This window comes from Adiantum capillus-veneris, chromosome 9, assembly GCF_014529385.1.
Source record: "Adiantum capillus-veneris isolate H3 chromosome 9, ASM1452938v2, whole genome shotgun sequence".
Taxonomy (NCBI): Eukaryota; Viridiplantae; Streptophyta; class Polypodiopsida; order Polypodiales; family Pteridaceae; genus Adiantum; species Adiantum capillus-veneris.
In genome coordinates, this window is record NC_140939.1 from 3,097,525 (window position 1) to 3,117,479 (window position 19,955).

Here is a 19,955-nt window from a genome sequence, read left to right on the forward strand (position 1 = left end):
ATTGTCCGTGCATGCTTGGATGGTCTAGGAGATGAGTATGTACATTTTAGGTCTTCCATGAATACAAGAGACGACATCCCCGTGTTCCAAGATTTGATTTCTATGCTTATTCTTGAGGAGAAGAACCTTGACACATCTTCTTCTCATGGCAGAAATAATTCTGAGCAGGCCTTCTATTCTAACTCCAACAGAGGTAGAGGTAGAGGTCGTGGTCGAGGCCCAAGGGGTTGCAGGGGCCAATTTCTGGAAGGTCAATCAAATCAAAACAATACAGGTGGCAGGGGAAACCAGTCTCAAGGCAGGGGGAGTCAAAGAGGTCGTGGTGCAGGATCAAGCAGGCAGCAACATACTCCAGATAGCAGAGAATGTTGGACTTGTGGTGAAAGAGGTCACATGTCACGTGACTGTCCAAAGGGAAAAGCAAGTAGAAAGAGAGAACAGGGCAACTATGCATCTACTAGCAGAGATGCAGATTACAGCAAAAACGAGCGCATGTTTGTTATGCAACATGTAATGAATACAATGACTGCAGAGAATTCCACCCAAGATGATGTTTGGTATGTGGATTCAGGTGCCTCTAATCACATGACGTCTCGTGGAGAGTGGTTTAGAGATATGCGCAAACCAGATGTGTCAGGCTATGTGCAGACAGGAGATGACACAGCTCACCCCATTGCTCATGTAGGGGACATACCTCTAAATACGAAGAGTGGGAAATCAAAGTACTTAGCAGATGTACTTCATGTCTCAAACATTACAAAGAATCTTGTTTCTGTTGGACAAATGGTTGAGCAGGGTTTGCAGGTTCGCTTCAATCCAAATGGCTGTTATGTAGAAGATTTCCAGAATGGCTGTAAGCTGATCACAGAGGGCAAATGTGTGGGCAGAATGTTTACGCTGAATGTAGACATGCCTGAGGTAAAAGCTGCATTATTTGCACAGGGCACAGGTGTTGTGGCTGATGTTGACATTTGGCACAAACGCATTGGCATGTCAATGAGCAGAGATTGCGCAACATGCAATCAAAACAGATTGTAAAAGGTTTGCCCAAATTCAAGGTGGATGGTATGCATAAAGTGTGTGCAGCATGCCAGTTTGGAAAACAGTCAAAGGGCTCATTTCCACATGAGCGCAATGTATGTAAAAAGCCACTTGAGGTGGTGCACACAGATGTTTGGGGTCCAACCGATACTGCAAGTATACATGGTTGCAGGTATTATGTCTCTTTCATTGATGACCATACAAGGAAAGTATGGGTCTACTTCATGCGTAACAAAAGTGAAGTGTTTGGTCACTTTCAAGACTTCAAAGTCATGATTGAGAAGGAGACAGATATGCAAATCAAGACATTGAGGTCAGATGGAGGGGGAGAGTACTTCTCCAATGATTTTTCAGATTTTCTGCAAATGCATGGTATACACAGGTAGTTTACATGCAGATATACTCCACAACAGAATGGGGTCGCAGAAAGGAAAAACAGGCACATTGCAGAGGTTGCACGTGCATTGATGAATGAGAAGAACATGCCTCATCATTTCTGGGCTGAAGCTGTAAATACAGCTGTGTACATTATGAACAGGACACCTACAGCTGCGGTGCATGATGTAACACCTGAGGAAAAGTTTACAGGTACAAAGCCTGATTTGGCACACTTGAAAGTGTTTGGCTGCATAGCTTACGTGCATGTACCAGATGAGTTGCGTAGGAAATTGGATCCTAAAGCAGAGAAATGTATTCTTGTGGGATATTCCCTTGAACAAAAGGGGTACAGGTGCTACAATCCTACTACACGAGAATTACGAGTGAGCAGAGATGTAGTCTTTGATGAGATGAGCAGCTGGTACAGTAATGCACATGGCACTATTGGGGCTGATGTAAAAGATGATGTGGTTGTACAAAATGTGAGGCCACAGTCACAGGTTTTGAGTGGACCACAAGAGTCCTCTTCTCGTGGCTCTGTTGAGAAACCATGGAATGGTAGACTACGTACGCAGGTTACTCCACCAACAGGTACAGGGAATGTATCACGAAAAGGAAAGGAAAAGGTTGATGAACCTCCCTTTATGGTTGATGCATCATCAGGTTTTTCACATGTAGACATGGATTCAAATGGTTCTGAACAAAGCCTTGATGAGGAATTTGGAATTCCGGTTGTCAGGACACCTGGTGTAAGGAAAGTACAAGAAGATGCTAGAGGGCAAAGGAGTGACCCAGGACCGCGCAGATCTAATAGAGTCAGAAATCCAGTTTAGAAATTGACTTATGATGGGTATCTAGCGCATCACCAAGCCTACATGGCTAAGGTGATACAGGATGTGGAGCCCACATGTTTTGAGGATGCAGTTGGAAATGTGCATTGGGATGATGCAATGAATGAAGAGATGGCTGCATTGGAAGCAAATGACACATGGGAGTTGGTGCCATTGCCAAGTGGCAAGAAAGCTATTGGCTGTCAATGGGTGTATAAAACCAAGCATAAGGCTGATGGTAACATTGAGCGTCACAAGGCAAGGCTGGTCGCAAAGGGTTATGCACAGACGTATGGCATAGACTATGAGGAGACCTTTGCTCCAGTGGCAAAGATGACGACAGTGAGAGCTGTCATAGCAGTGGCTGCATCTAGAGGATGGATTATGCATCAAATGGATGTAAAGAATGCCTTCTTGAATGGTGAGTTGCAAGAGGAAGTGTATATGGATCAGCCACCTGGTTATGTCGATCCAGGTTACCCAGATTATGTATGCAGACTTCTCAAAGCTTTGTATGGTTTGAAGCAGGGCTCTAGAGCATGGTATGACAGGATTGCCAAGTATCTTGTCAGTATTGGTTTTAGGAGAGCTCATGCTGATCATTCACTCTATGTACGTGAGAGTGATGTGGGGATTGTGGTCATTACCATATATGTAGATGACCTTATTATTGTTGGTGACAATGCTATGGAGATTGACCCTGTGAAGGGTCTTCTCAAACAGGAGTTTGAAATGAAAGATTTGGGCGAGTTGCGCTACTTTCTTGGCATTGAGGTGATCAGGACTCCAGAGGGTGTATGGCTGTCACAGAGACAATATGCTTTGGACATGTTGTCAAAGTATGGTATGGATGATTGTAAGCCGATTTCCATTCCCTTGGATGTGAATGCAAAGCTGAGTGCAGAGAAGGGTGATGTTGTTGAGGATGTCAACATGTACAGGAAGATTGTGGGTAGTCTAATCTACTTGACTATCACAAGGCCAGACTTGAGCTACACAGTAGGCTTGGAGAGTCAGTTCATGCAGCTTCCGAGGAAGCCACATTTGGATGGAGTACGACGCACACTTAGGTATGTGCAAGGTACTCTTGACTACGCATTGTTCTATGCAGCAGATGCACCATTAGCATTGTATGGGTATACAGATGCAGATTGGGCAGGTAGCATTGTTGATAGGAGATCTACGAGTGGCTTCATGTTCTCTTTTGGGAGTGCTGCTGTTACTTGGAGCAGCAAAAAGCAGCCTAGGGTTGCTTTATCGAGCACAGAGGCCGAGTACAGAGGTGCAGCAGTTGCGGCGTGCGAGGTAGCTTGGCTATGCACATTACTTGAGGACTTGGGAGTGCAGGTGGACCAGCAGATTGTCATTCATTGTGACAACCTCAGCAGCATGCAGTTGGCTAGGAACCCAGTGTTCCATGCTAGGACCAAACACATAGAGCTCCATTACCACTACGTTCGAGAGCGAGTGTTGGCAAGCGACATCGACTTGGTCTACGTCAACACAGAGGAGCAGATAGCGGATATCTTTACCAAGGCCCTCGGAGCTGAGAAGCTTCGACGTTTCCGGACTATGCTTGGACTCTACGACATGCAAAGCTCGAGGGGGAGTGTTGAGATGTCGAGCTCTACACCTTGAGCTGGCATCCACTATGGGTCTTGGCCGCTTACTGCATTTACTCACTGGCGCGTTAGGTGACCGACACGGAGGATCTCTGCCAGTGATTCTATAGCTGGACTACACTTATAGTGCTAGCCTAGTACGCTTCTAGCGAGTTCACACTTAGTGACCGCATGTACATATGTGCTATTTTTCAGCTTTAGCACTTAGTCATTTTGTACTCTCTTTTCTGTAAAGAAGAAGAAGAAGCTTTCCATCTCTGTGTGCTTTGTGCTTGTCTTGTGTAGCTCTCTTGCATCCTCATTCTTTACAGGGATTATACCCTTAATGGAGCTCCCGCCTTGCTTCACTCTCACCACCTCACACTCACCTTGTTGCATCAACTTCACACTATGAAATGTGTGTAGAAATGGCCTCCTTTTATAGGCCAAAAGAGCTGCCCTCTCTCATGAGAGGCAGCCATGTGTAGCCGCCCTTGTATAAATAAGTCCAAATCGGACCCTTCAATCCGCCCATGTGTGGCCATCCTCGAGAAGACAAGTCCGCTTTTGAATTCGGCCACCGGCCACCGGCCATTGACTTTCGGCCACCGGCCAACCGTACCAGTTGTTTTCCGACCACTTTTCGACCGTCGTCTGGCCATAATATTCCGGCGAAAGAAAAAAAAAAGTCTCAGGGGCTTCCGTCCCCGAGGCCCCTAAAGTTGCCCTTGATTTTTGGCCGTGAAAATTTTGGTTTCCGGCGAGTGATTTTTCTTCACGCACGATGGCTTCTCCTTATAATGGGGGCCTTACAAATGTGCGCTTTTACCACAGAAAATTACAAGGGTAAATCAGGCTCCATACTTAACAATATTGAGAGTGTCTCAAGATACAATTCTTCATCCATATTCAAAGAGGATAACCAATCATTGAAGCTCATTTCGAGGCAATGTGGTAGAGCTGCAAGTTGGCTCTCATTTTGTTTCTTGTTTGCAAAAAGCATATTTTTCCTTGTTTCACTTGGTTGTATTGGGCACAACATAGTTGTTTGCCTTGCAGGTGCTCTTGGAAATCCAAAACGGTAACTCTTTTTTTGTTTTTTGCATCTCTTGCTATGGGAATGGATCTACACTTTTTGAAGCTTATCACATACTTCATCTTTGTTAGTTGAGATGTATTTGTCAACAAAAGCGGTCACTTCTTCATCATTAGAAACCCCAAATTTGATGCAGAGGCATATGACATCACTCCTTTTGTGCTAATAGGTGGAAGTTCCACTTTAGCTTTACCTTTGTCTACAAGATTTATCTTCGATTCTTGTGACTTTTGCAACTCTAAATCTAGCATTAACAGTACCTGTAAATGTTGTTGGCTACCTCTTGCAAAAGAGAGTATTAGCATTTTATCTTTTTTGTAGGCCTTGTGTTGGTCTAGCCACTGATGTCAAGGATGATATCTGCAAGCATTTCTTTTGAAGGCTTCACCTGAAACTTTACTTGCTCTTTATGATGTTGGATGCTAAGAATAGCAACCATTTCTTCTTGACCTGTAGCCTTACCCATGATTTCCTTGTTATCTTGCTTGCCTTGAGTAATCTCTAGAATACTCTGGATGTTGTCTGCAACCATATTGCAATTTGCTTCTTTATCTAGTAAAGCATTGCATCTGACATTTGCTCCTTTTGTACTACTGAGAACTATAGCTATTCTCACTGCTGGCTCTATTGAAGATTTTTGTCTTGCTTTTTCCATGGTCTCATCTTGATATAACTGTGTTCCACTCTGACTTACATCGATTGATTTGACTAGCAATGTCTGGATCTTTGGACTTCCTATTGCTTCCCGATTGTCTGCAACCTCGTTCTTGTTAACTTCTGGCTTTGGTGGTATTTTTTGCTCAATAGCTTCCGTGGTTGCTTTTTGTTCTATTTGATCTACACTGGCTATTGCCTTATTTGATCAATAGCTTCCGTGGTTGCTTTCTTCCATTTGAACTGTGCTTGAGTACCTTGTACTGTCGTTCGCGGGTGACCAGTCTTGGTCTTCATTCTTTGTTGTCCTTGAAGATTGCATCCTGTTTACATTCTGTATCTCTAACATCTTTTCGGCCATTAGCATTCGCATGATGATGTTGTCTGGCATATCTTTTGCTGTGATCACATGAAATTGGGCTATGATGATTTGTGAACTTACTTCAATGGTGGTGGAGATGATTCCCCAACATTTTGCTCATTTGTTTCTTGATATGCTCACAAATTCAGGAGCATCTTCTAGCTGTGGTTGGCCACATATTTTCCAAGTGCGGAAAGACATGAGGTTCTTGTCTAGCTGAAAATCTAGCTTTACTTCACTTGACAACTTTTCTTTGTTTTCACCAACAATGTTGCACTTGATCGTCTCAGGATTTGGGTATGCATTGGCTACTTTTTTTGTGGTAGTATCCTTTGGTTGAGCTTTATCTGCATCTTCCTTGCTTTAATCACCTACTTCAATTTTTGTTGGCTCCATTGGCTGTAATATTGTACTTTTTGCTTGCAATTGTTGAGCATTATCTACCTGCATCTAAGTAACCCTTGATCTTAAAAGATCCACTGTACTGTATGGTAGAATCTGTCTCTGCGGAGATTTGGGTGGTGACCTTTGTGTATCCTTCTCGACTTTAGCTTTCATTGACTGACTTTTTTGTCACCTGTTCTGCCAACTTGAGGCCTTGCATCATCTTCAGATATTCTTCGACTTCAGTCTTACCATCCATAGGGGTTTTTACAAGGTTTTGATCTTGCTGATATTCGTTACCATGTGCATCTTGATATGCAAATGTGAGCTTGGCCACTGTAATTGTTTGAACACTATTGGACTTGTCACCTTTTGACTCTGACTTGTGGAGATCAACTGAAACTTTTGTGCTTGATGATCTTCATATAAGCATTTGTCAACAAATTTTGATGGAATCTGTGGAAACTTTCAACAACCATATGATCTTTCAATGGTTTCTGCTTTGAAGGAGTGTGTTGGTTAAAGGCTCTAGGGCTTCTAACTGGTGTATCATTTCCTAGTACATAAGCTGAGCTTGATGGATTTACAACTCCCTCCTTCCTAGGGTGATCACTATAGCCTACTTCATTGTGAGAGCTCAAAACTATTTGGCTCTGGTTTAGTCTCACCTTTTGGGACTCTGAAGGCGCACTTTGGGTAGCACTTTGATGTTTGGCATCTGTAAACCTTTTACATAGTTTCCTATGTATCTCCTTGAAACATGACAAATTTGTTGGAATTAGGGTTGCAGAGAAACACACACAGCTTGGAGAAGACGAAGGAAGCTCAAGGTACACAATAGAGAGTGTATTCCTTAGTGTGCAATGGAAAGATAGATAGCCCTAGAGTGATGGGCGTATATACAATGCACGGGGGAAAAAACCTCCTAAAGAGGGAAGAAATGCCCCGGCGGTCCTAGTGTGTTCACACACATCACTACCACATGTATATGGTAACAAATCCCCCCTGGAGTGATGCGGTGAACGAGAGCTGGCACATGAGTAAAGGGAAGTGCCATGCCCTGAGGACAGGATCAGTCCACAAAGGGGAGTAAGCCCAAAGCTTTGCGGAAAGCTTCAAGCTTCTCACGAGACAATGCCTTTGTGAAAAGATCTGCAAGGTTGTCCTGTGTTGGCACATAAGCCAAGCTGATCTCTCCTGCTGAGAGCCTCTCCCTGACATAGTGGTAATGCACCTCAATGTGCTTTGTGCGAGCATGAAAAACTGGGTTCCTCGCAACTGCCAATGCGCTCTGACTGTCAGTGTAGATAGTGTTGGCAGTGTCCTGTCCAACACCCAAGTCAGCCATAAGGCGTCTGAGCCATACACACTCAACCGTAGCTGTGAAGACTGCCCTGTACTCAGCCTCACAACTCGAAGTGGCCACAGTAGGTTGCTTCTTGCTCAACCATGATATACATGAACTGCCAAGCATGAAACAAAAACCACTTGTGGACACTCGCGTGTCAAAACAACCAGCCCAATCTGAGTCCGAAAAAGCATGTAAGTCTGGCGGCAATGATCCCCCCTTGGGATAAAACAAGCCAAGATGTAAAGTGCCACTAAGGTAGCGGAAAATCCTCTTGACAGCCTGCCAATGCTTAGACCCTGGGCTATGCATAAATCTGCTGACCTGCGAGACTGCAAACTGAATATCTGGCCTCGTGTTGCATACATAAATGAGGCAGCCAACAGCAGTTTGGTAAAGAGTGACATCAGCAGGATCGCCAGCATCATGTAGACTCAACTTCAAACTTGTTTCCATGGGAGTGGCAATAGGTTTGCAATCCTCAAGTCCAAACTTACATAGCAATGTCTCTATGTAACTTTTCTGACACAAGGCAATACCACCATCACACTGCTTAAACTGTATACCCAAGTAATGATGCAACAGCCCCAAATCTTTCATCTTGAAAGTAGCATTCAAATCAGCCTTAAATTCAGCAAGGTCTCTCATTTGGTCCAGTGATCAGCAAATCATCAACATAAAGAACCACAATGAGAAATACATCATCCTCACGCTTTACATACAATGTGCTTTCTGTTGGACTGTTACGAAAGCCTCGTTTAACCAAATGAGTGTCAGCTTTCTCATACCAAGCACGAGGAGATTGCTTCAACCCATACAAAGCCTTCTTACATTTGCACACTTTGTCCTCTTGTCCTTTTATGACAAAACCGCGAGGCTGCGTTACATAAACTTCCTCAAATATGTCACCATTCAAGAAAGCAGTAACAATGTCTGATTGATGTACATCCCAACCAAAATGAGCTGCCAATGCACATAGAAAACGCACAGTAGTCATACGACAAGTGGGAGCAAAAGTCTCTTCATAATCTATGCCTTTTTGTTGTGCATAACCCTTTGCAACAAGTCGAGCCTTATGGCGATCGATCTCACCATCCGGCTTGCGTTTCAACTTTTAAACCCACTTGGTACCAATGGCCTTTTTGCCAGGAGGCAAATCACATAAAGTCCATGTGTCATTCTCTATAAGTGCATCATATTCTGATTTCATGGCAGCAATCCAATTTTCTGAATTCTGTGCTTCATCAAAAGACAGAGGCTCCTCAACATCATGTAAATAGACACAGCCAAAGCATAACAATCTGATGCATAAGATGCATGGCGAGAGCCTGAACGAGTACGACTAGATAAAGGTGCATCCAATTTACTGTCACGCAAAGTGTGCACCAGCCATTTTGGCATACCTCTAGCCTGCTCATTTTCAGCCCTTTCCTCATCAAGTACATCATGTACATCTGCATCAGTAATAGGCTGTTCTAAAACATTTTCAGAAACCCCCATAGGCTGTACATTTGCCTCATTGGAACTTACATTCGTATTTCCACCACTGAAAAGAGGCAACAAAGTGTCATAAATGTCCTGTGAGCTTACATTACTGTCTCTAGTACATGACAGCAAGGGTTGAACAGAATCTTCCACAAACACTACATCCCGTGAAACCAAAATACGTTTTGTTTGCGGATGATACAACCTGTAACCTTTGCTTTCAGCACTATAACCAACAAAAATACATTTGACAGCCTTATCATCCAATTTTCTGCGCTGCACTTGTGGCACCAAAGCATATGCCAAACAGCCAAAAACACGCATGTGCTCAATAGAAGGTTTTCTATCATGCCATGCTTCATATGGAGTAATAGACTGCAAAGCTTTCATAGGACACCTGTTAAGTACATAAGTGGCACACATGATGGCCTCAAGCCAAAAAGAATGCGGCAAAGCTTGACTTTTGACCATACATCGTGCCATTTCCGTTAGTGACCTGTTTTTCCTCTCAGCAACACCATTTTGCTGAGGTGTATAAGGCACTGTACATTGGTGTTTTATCCCACGACTAGCCAGAAATGCATTAAATTCATGAGACATATACTCCCCCCCTCGATCGGAACGGAGGGTGCCCATAGTACATTTTGAGACATTTTCAGCCATAGCCAAAAATTGTTTGAAGCACATAAAAACTTCGGACTTCGCTTTAAGCAGAAATACCCACGCATGCCTGGAGTAATCATCAATGAAAGTCACGAAGTACAGGTAATTGCCCAAGGACGGAGTTTGCATGGGCCCACAAACGTCACTATGCACAAGCTGCAACCTGCATGTGGCCCTAACTGAACCATCCTTTGGAAACTTAGAACGCTGCATTTTACCCAGAATACAGCCTTCACAAACATGTTTGATAGGTGCTTCAAGAGGCGGCAAAGAAGCAACCATATCAGATTTCTGCAAACGCAGCAAACTGGCAAAATTCAGATGACCAAAACGTGCATGCCAAAGTTTTGCATCTGAAATAGCCCTTGAATCTACAACAGCATTTGCAAAATTTTGTCCACACTTGTCATACAAAGTGAGCTTATACAGCCCACGGCACAAAAGCCCAGATGCAACAATTTCATCACCAAAACTGAGATCATGAACTGTACATCTGTCATCCACAAATTTGACTACAAGTCCAAGTCTAGCAAGTGCGGATACAGACAAGAGATTCTTCTTGATCCCAGGTACATAAAGTGCATCAACAAGTGTGAAGGAACTGCCATTAGCAGCAGTGAGCGCAATCTTTCCAACTCCCTGAACTGGATAAGAGGCGTTGTTGGCACAAGTGACTGAATTCCCATGAGGGACAGACTCGAGAGAGGTAAACAATTCACGATGTGAGGTAATGTGCTTTGTAGCACCACTGTCGAAATACCACACATGTGAATCTGCAGCAACTGACAAGCATGCATCATGGACAGCAGGATTGTAAGTGCACTCTGCGCTAAAAGCCCATTCTGCATCCAACATCAGCATCCAATCCCTTTCACAAAGACTCAACAATGGCTCATTTGTAGTGGAACCCAGCATTTCAGTGGAACCACCCTCTTATCTTCTTAGCCTCTCGTTTGGCCTCAAATTAGGACAACGACTTGAACCAAGTGATCATTTGCTTTTACAATAATGGCAACGCATCTTCATTTTGCCCTTATCACCAAAAGTGCCAGACGAAGTGCTGCCAGCAGAAGCATTAGGAACATAATTTTTGCCACTCTCGCAGCAGAACCATAAGAAGTGGCTGCATTACTGTTACCACCCTTTCTTTGAGAAGCAATAAAAGCCTGTTCAACTACACGCTGCCTAGTCCGTTTTTTCTAGAAAGTGACTCTTGCAACAGCAATGTGCATAATGCATCAAACTTGACAACTTCAGGATTTCTTGGGTCATCAGTCTCCAAGTACTAGCAAAAGTCTGTAGGAATCTGGTAAGGCATCAAGAACAGTCTGCACAAGGGAACTGTCAGAAATGACTTCACCTGCAGAAATGAGTTGCTCATTGATATCCTTGACACTAGCAAGGAAAGTGTCCATATCATCTTCCTCATGCATAATCTTCGACTCTAGCTCTTTACGCAGCAAAGCAATTTTAGCCTCATTGCGGCTTGCATAAAGACCTGCTAGAATATCCCAAGCCTGTTTTGCAGATTTTGCTGAACGGATGAGGAATAATGGTGCGCTTCACAGACAACGCAATCAATGCATGAGCCTACGCATCCTTAACATCCCAACGAGCTTGTTCTGCTGGAAAAACAACTCTAACAGCTGCAATCCTTGCAGCAAGACCTGCAACATCCTCAATATCGCCTACATCTTCAGAACCAGGACGTACATCAATGCCCTGCACAATGTTCCAGACACCTTTTGACACAAGAACGTGTTGCATCATATAAGCCCACATAGGGTAGTTGTCCCCATCCAACCTGTCCTCAGCAGCAAACATCTTGAACACATCTGTGTTGTTGTTGTCAGCCATGGTAAATGCTGCACCTGATGTGAAAACTGCCCGAAAATAGGAGAAATGGAGCGGGAACAACTTGTGCTATATAGCACAAACCGTAGAAGACTATAAGGCACCTGTTATGCAGAAAACGGCACTGACAGAAAATCTGCACAAAATGACGAAATAACCTGTGCAGTACTGCCCGTAGTGGAAACGGAGGCCGAAATGAGCCCAAATCAAAATTCTGAGCAGACCATTCTCTTCGAGCTCTCCCAAAATATTTGTCGACGTGCGAACGCTTGCCAAAGCTCACTGAAATCGGAGAAAGTGAGCAGGCGTGTGCTGGAGCAGCTGGCGACTAAGCCCGGGAGGACGTGACCTGCTCTGATACCAATTGTTGGAATTAGGGTTGCAGAGAAACACACACAGCTTGGAGAAGACGAAGGAAGCTCAAGGTACACAATAGAGAGTGTATTCCTTAGTGTGCAATGGAAAGATAGATAGCCCTAGAGTGATGGGCGTATATACAATGCACGGGGGAAAAAACCTCCTAAAGAGGGAAAAAATGCCCCGGCGGTCCTAGTGTGTTCACACACATCACTACCACATGTATATGGTAACAAAATTATCCCCCAAGTCAAGCTATAAATATCATTATCTTTGCCCTAATGTTGTCTATCCCATGGGTCTCCTATGATATGAGCTTCTGTGGTTTCAAGACCCAATGCATCATAGATGCTAGACTCTCGTCTATATCTACGACTATTTTGGTCAAAGTATATGCTCGTTTGGTCACAACATCGAAGTCTGATTTCTGATGGAGGAGAGTTTGGCTCTGAACAGATTTCTGGGTTCATCTGGGTAATATCCTTCAGCTCTAGAGGGGATGGGCTATAATAGATTCTTTCCTCTAAAATGAACCATCCTTTCTGATCTATCACTGGATGCACTTCTATGAGCTGGTATGTTGGCCGTTCAAACATTGGTTGATCCTTTTTGTACAGTTTTTCTTTTTGGTCTATATAGTGTGGACATGAATTATGTGTGCCATACAAATCTAACATCATATTTTGTCTAATGTGTCCCTTAGACTTGCGAATGATTGCATACTTGTGGCATTGGATGAAAAATTAACAGTCTTTTCAACATTTGGTGATATCTGGACACCTTGACCAAATTCATGCAGGAATTTGTTATTCAAAGAGTCAATTTTAAGCTTTTCAGGTGTGTGCGCATCTTTATGCTGATTTTGAATTTGCAGTGCCTTTAGTGGTGCTTCTAATGGTAATGTAGAATCATCTGATTGCATTAAAAGTGACAAGTTAAATGCACTTACATCGATATTTGCATTTGCAATTTGCTTTGTACCTTGCTTGGCAGTTGATATATCCCTGTTGTCAAGATTTCTAGGACAATCTTCAAAAATATGTCCACCTTTTTGTCCACAATCTGAGCAATACGCCGTGACTGGTGGTATTTCAACTGGCTCTGTCATGTCAAGCTCTTGCTTAGAAGCTTCTGTTTCTATGCTTTCCAAGTTGTCAGCATTCTCTGTTAAAACACTAAGCATCAAGCTGTAGATTGCTCCATCTTGACCTTTGTACTGTCTTTGGCTTGGTTCTCCAATTAGATTGGCTTCTATTGGTTGATCTTTTGGATCTTGCAATTCTAATTCTCGTTATAGATCTGACCACTGTAATCCATGTACAATGACCTTGATTGCATATGCACCAACTGTATGTTTTGATGGCTTGTGAAGATTTATGTATAAACACTTGGGTTGATTTTTTGCACCTCCATCTGCACTTCATCTTTGAGCTTGCAATACCTGGCTCCGATGAAGTCTGTGAACATCTGGGAGTTCTTTGAATCTGGCTTTACTCTGTTCAATAGGATCTTGACTCTTGTGCTGCTTTTATTACTCACCAAGTATCTATGGCCTTATGTATATGCATATAAGACTTTATCTCCATTGAAGCCATATAGCTGTAAAATTTGCTCTGTTGCAATTGTGCGTGGGTTGCCACTACTACTAGCTTGCTCGGTTGTACTTGAATTCTTGACTCGATTTGAGTCCATGTTGATTGGTCCTGTAAAAAATGTCTCCTAGCAGATCTTGGTATCAATTAGCAGAATTTTTGTTGCCCAATTTTGATTAAACTGCTTTAGTAAAAGCACTTTTGCAGTTGATTGCCCCTTCAGACTCACAAGAGTTGATTAACTCTAGCTTGACAGTTTCAAAATTAATTGCAACCTTTTGAAACGATGAAAACCTGGGCCTTGAACAACTTAAACTATAATCCACTGTAATTTGTGCTTTGTTCGTCCAATTAGAAGCTAATTTTCAACGCAATTACTTGCACTTGCCAATTTCTAGTGTGCCAAATTTTTGAATTTTATCTGCCGCTCAAATGGCTTTGAGTTGGTCGCTTTCAGGAAAATGTCACAGAAACACGGCTTGGACATGGCAGGCTATCCTGTATCATTGATGGTATAGGCGAGGCAGTTAAAGGCTATCCCCAACAAGAAAAAAAAATAAGAAACACATGTCCTTTGAAATGTAAGCACCAGTGAGGGAGAAATCGGGTGCGCTTTGAGAAATGGCGACGTGTTAATTGTCAGCATTGTTGTAGCAAAACCCTTCTTGTTGATAGAATGGGATCCTGATTTGATGGAAGCACTACTTGAGCCTGTTGATAACGAGTTGCCTTCCCCCAACTCCTCATTCAAATCAAATATACAATATTTCTTTTGTTTCTCCCCATCCTCGAAAGCATCAAATCCGATTGTTCCGCTGTTTACTCAGTTTTTTTCTGGCTGCTGTTCTCGATTTTTGCTCGCTTTGCGGTACACTTCTTGGCTTTTCTTTCTTTTGACTTGTTCACTTTTGCGCGGTTGTTTGGTGTGATTCTCCGGCGTTGCTTTTTTGGCTTTTGGCTTTTTTTGGCACTTCCGACGACTTTCTTTTTATATTAATGAATTTTTTGTAAAATTTTGAATTTTCTAAAATTTTTAAGTATTTTTATGATTTTGTTTTTGAGAAAGTTTTCATTTTTTATGATTTTTTTGGAAATTTTTGTAAATTTTTTGTGAATTTTGAAGGTTCTAAGATTTTTTATGAGTTATTGGGATATTTTTGAACAATTTTGGATTTTAATGAATTTTTTGTGTTTTTGTGAATTATCATATTAATTTTTTTATTTTTTAATGAATTTTCTACAAGGTTTTTATTTTTTTATTTTTTTGTGAAGTTTCTGTTTTGTTGTATTTTTAAACTCTTTCTTGTTTTTTTATGAGTTTTTTTTTAATAAATTTTTTGGTGATTTTCTAATCCTTAAAAAAAATGTATTGGATTTTTGATTTTTTAAATGATTTTTTATGTTTTCTCTATTTCTTTTTTTGTTTTTTGTTTTTTTTAAAATTTTTAGTGAAAGAAAAGACTTACCTTTGCTTACTTGGCCTGGGCGGCGTTCACATCCATTGACCTTGTTGGTGTTGATTGCAGGAGCGGCTGACTTGGGCTAGCGCCTATGAGGAGAGAAAGCGAGATGGCGCGTTGTTAGCAGGCAGGACAGTGGCGCGCGCGTGTGTGTGTGTTTGCGTGCACGCATGGGAGAGAGAGAGAGACGGCGGGACGCGATGACAGTGGGCAGTACATGCACGTAGCAACCATAGGAGAGAGAGAGAGAGAGAGAGAGAGAGAGAGAGAGAGAGAGAGAGAGAGAGAGAGAGAGAGAGAGAGAGAGAGAGAGAGAGAGAGAGAGAGAGAGAGAGAGCCAGGGAGCAGAGGGTTGGCAGCGTGAATGCGAGCCTGACGACAACGAGCGTGTGAGGTGTGATGATGTGGCAGCCTCTGGCGGGCAGCGATGAGAGACCAGAGAGAGAGAGCACGTGAGAGAGCTTGGAGGTTGTGTGTGTGTGTGTGTGTGTTGTTGCGTTGCCAACGCCGAAAGGTAGGGAGAGAGAGTGAGAGTTAGAGAGAGGTTATAAATTATCGCTTGTGGAGGGGGTGGTGTCAGGACACCGGCAAGGCCTGACTAGACAAGGGCAGGGCCGGGCTAGGCGGTGTGGAACGGGGAGTCCAACTAGGGCAAAGGGCCAGGGGCTTGCCTATATAATGGGTGGTTGGGTGGTGGACTATCAGGCTCTAGCTTCCCTTGTCTTACACTGGTATCAGAGCTTGTGTCTATTTTGGGAAAGGGGAAGGGCATGGTGCTTTCTAGCCACTCAAGGCTTGCATGTCGGGGTCCAACACAGTGGGGATCACCCCTTGCTAAGGAGGTCGACGAAGACGCTGTCAGTGGGCACGCGAGCTTGGCAAGGGAGAGCCGTCGGGTGCAGGAGCACCAAACAGCTGCGCGCGGGCTCGTTAGCGGCGCAAGGGCCTGCCTGACGTTTTTCGACACAGGGCCGAAGCCCCTCGGGCTTTGCATCATCCGGCCCAAGCGCTGCAAGCCCTGCAAGCCCTGCACGCTACCTTCTCACGGCCATAGCCGACTTTGTGTTCAATTTCCCACTTGAGGGCGCCCAACCCCCTTAGGGGTAGTGGCCATACACCAAAATTTAAAAGCATAAGGGGTGGTACCCACAGTGGGTACCCCACCCCCCTACTCCACTACGTGCGAGTACGGCAAGGCCGGAAAGGACGGCATCGACGAATCCGGCACACATTCCGACAAAAAGTTTCTGTGTATTATGCAGAAACTTAGAGATTTCAAGACAACCAATTTGGCGAAGTCGCAAAACAAGTTTTTGGTGAAATCAATTACCGCTTTCAAGCCTAATTGTTTCTGCTATCAAGACCTTGTGGAATTCCATATACGGCAGACAATTCGAATCACTTTCCATCGTACTACTCTTGATTTTGATGGAGTTAGCAAGGCTCATTATACTTTGCGAGTGCTCTCAATATCATGTATTTTTTCTGAGTACTTCTTTCACTGCACTGTGTAGCCATGGATTTGGATATCAATATGACATTCGATTTTGAGAAAAGTACTCCTGATCCTGCCAATGGTGGCCCGTGGCCGGATTCTCTCAAGGAGAGTACCCACGATGCTACGGCAGGAGAAGATACTTATGAATTGCTCGATATTCAAGAATTTCGTGCACTTCAGACACGCAAGACAGTCATGGATGAAAATTTTAAAGCTTCAAATGAAAATGTTACTAAACTATCCACATTAGTAATTCAATTAATGCATCAGCAGTCTAAGAGTCCTGCTGACATGCACATGCATGAGCACGTTGCTACACAAGGGCAGGGCATTTCTAATCTAGGGCAAGGCCCCAATGCTGATACGTTGCATACTCTCACTACAAAAGAGGTGGATGAATTGTTAAAGAACACCAAACCATCGATTTTTAAGGGAGAAGATCGAGACCGCAATAAGGATGCTGTCAATATCTTTCTCAGCAAGTGGGATGGAATTCACGCCTTACGACGTACTCCGGATGTAGTCAGAGCTCTGCAAACGAGCTTAACTCAAGAAGGCAAGGCCTACAAATGGTGGATGTCTCTCAAGGATAAGAACATCATACCACAGAGTTGGGCAGCTTTTGAAGCAATGTTTAGCAAGGAATGTTTGCCTACAAACGAGGCCGATCGGAATTGGACGGCTTGGGACACATGTTCCATGAGCCAATACCCATCACTCATTGAATATATATCTCACTATCGGGACGTTATCCTCAAGTTGGAAGGCTTAGATACCTTTCAACAAGTACGGGGGTTCATACGAGGTCTGACACCCAAGCTTAATAAGTATGTCAAGACCCAAGACCCTAAAACACTTGAGGAAGCCATAGTGAAAGCACATATTCATGATGATCCTGATGAGAAGAAAACACATAATAGTCACGTGCCTGCTAGTATACATGGTAATACACGCACTTAGTATGGGCACAATAAAACAAAATTTCTAGTTGCTAATTCAGATGCATCTAAAAAACCCAAGGGGTCCAGGGGTCCTCTCTCTCCTGAGGATTTTGTTAAAGCCAAGAAAGAAAAATTATGTTTTCAATGTTTAGGAATAGGTCATGGCAAAAAGGATTGTCCCAAGGGGAAATCTGCTGCTCAGGTCAAGGAGAAAGCAGTGCACACGGTGCAACTGCTACCTCTTGAGTCTTCCTCAAGATTCTCTACAATGGAAGTAACACACACTGAGGTGGTGCATGAATGCTATCTCACAGCTTCCATGTGGCAACCAACCTTTGGACCACATGAGTTAGTACATGTGCATGGATATCTGCAAGGGCACAAGGTGCACATCTTGGTAGATGACGGCGCTACTCACAATTTGATCAATTACGGAGTGGTGAAAAAACTCAAACGGCCTCAAACTCCGAGTACCCACCGCTACAAGGTAGCAATGATGAATGGACATGATACTGAAATATGGGATACCCAATGCCGAGCTATTCCATTGGAAGTACAAGGGTACTCTACAAGTTATATGGCAAGGAGTCTAAATGTGATTTTGTAAAAGATAAATTCATTATTTAGGGCATGTTATTTCAGCTAATGGGCTATACATGGATCAATCCAAAGTGGATACCATCCGAAAATGGCCTCCTCCTAAAAATTTGGAAGAATTACAAATATTTTTAGGATTTGGAGGTTTTTATCGAAGGTTCGTTAAAAACATGCTCAAATTGCTGTTCCTATGACGGATCAACTAAAAGGCAAAGGTAAAGCTTTTCAGTGGGGATCCGCTCAACAGCATAATTTTAATACGCTCAAGGATGCATTAGCTACAGCTCCTATACTGGCTATTGTAGATCCTTTGAAACCATTCATTTTGGAAACGGATGCCAGTGACCGTGCTATTGGAGCAGTCCTCTTACAAGACGGACGGTGGATTGCATTTGAAAGCAAGAAGCTTGATGCAGCTCATCAGAACTATTCTGCTTACGAACGCGAACTCTATGCAATAGTGTCTGCCTTAAAAACATGGCGGCATTATCTGTATGGTGCTCAGTTCAAGATTGTGTTTTGACCATGAAATCATCAAATGGTTTACACAACAAATGGATTTAAAGGTCGAAAAGCCAAGTGGGGCGAGATCCTTTAGGAATATGACGCTAAGCTAAGGTATCACAAAGGCCGATACGATGTAGTGGAAGACACTCTAAGTCGAATGCCAGAGATCAATACGCTCTTGTTCACGGAACTTCATAGTGAATTTCTAGATTCTCTCAAAGGCAAATATGAGCATGATGAAGCATATTCCAAAGTGTGGAGCCATGTTGAAAAGAGGGATCCTTTTCACTCCAATGACGGTAGTGTACAGTTAACCTCCACACCTAGTTCTCCTTTATCAAGTGATGAACTATAGTGATGGAAGCATTTTACCATCGACAATGGGTTCCTACTCCAAAAGGGGAGAGTTTGTGTACCGATGGACACAAACATTCGACGCAAAATTCTTTATGAATGTCATGATAGTCCAAGTGCAGGGCACTCGGAGATTAGAAAAATTTATGCTCTCGTATGCCGATAGTTTTACTGGCTAGGTCTAGATGTCTTTGTTCAAGCTTATGTCTTGCATTGCCAAAAATGTCAAGTTAACAAGGCAGAGTGCCTAAAAGCAGGAGGACTCTTACATCCTTTGGAGATTCCCAATGGAAAATGGGGAAGCATCTCTATGGATTTTATTGTAGGTTTACCAACCACTGTAGGAGGTCATGAATCAGTATGGGTGGTCATAGAAAGGTTGACTAAACTATGTAAGTTTATTTCGATAAAATCAACGGTTAAGAGACAAGAACTAGCCAAGTTATTTATGGACAATCTATACAAATTGTATGGTTTGCCAAGTAACATTGTTAATGACCGTGATCCCAAGATTAATAAGCATTTTTGGAGAGATGTATTTAAATGATTGGGTACACAACTAAACCTCAGTACAGCTGATCATCCAGAAACGGATGGTCAAATGGAACGGGTTAACTAGGTGCTAGAGGAAATGCTAAGAGCATACGTCAGCAAAAAACAGTCAGACTGGGAAGAATACTTACCTATTCTCGAGTTTGCCTACAATAGTGCTAAGCATGTCACAACAGGTTTTAGTCCTTTCATGCTCATGTACGGGTTTCAACCTAGGTCACCAGTTATGGTGGGGTTGGCAATCAAAAATCTCCAACAGGTTAAGGATTTTCTCCAAGACCACATGGATATGCTGAAACTTGCTTGTCTGAATGTTCGACAAGCACATGATCGGTATAAGAAGTACGCTGATGGCAAGTTACCCTCGAAAAAGGGGATGAAGTATTTTTACATGTGCCAGAA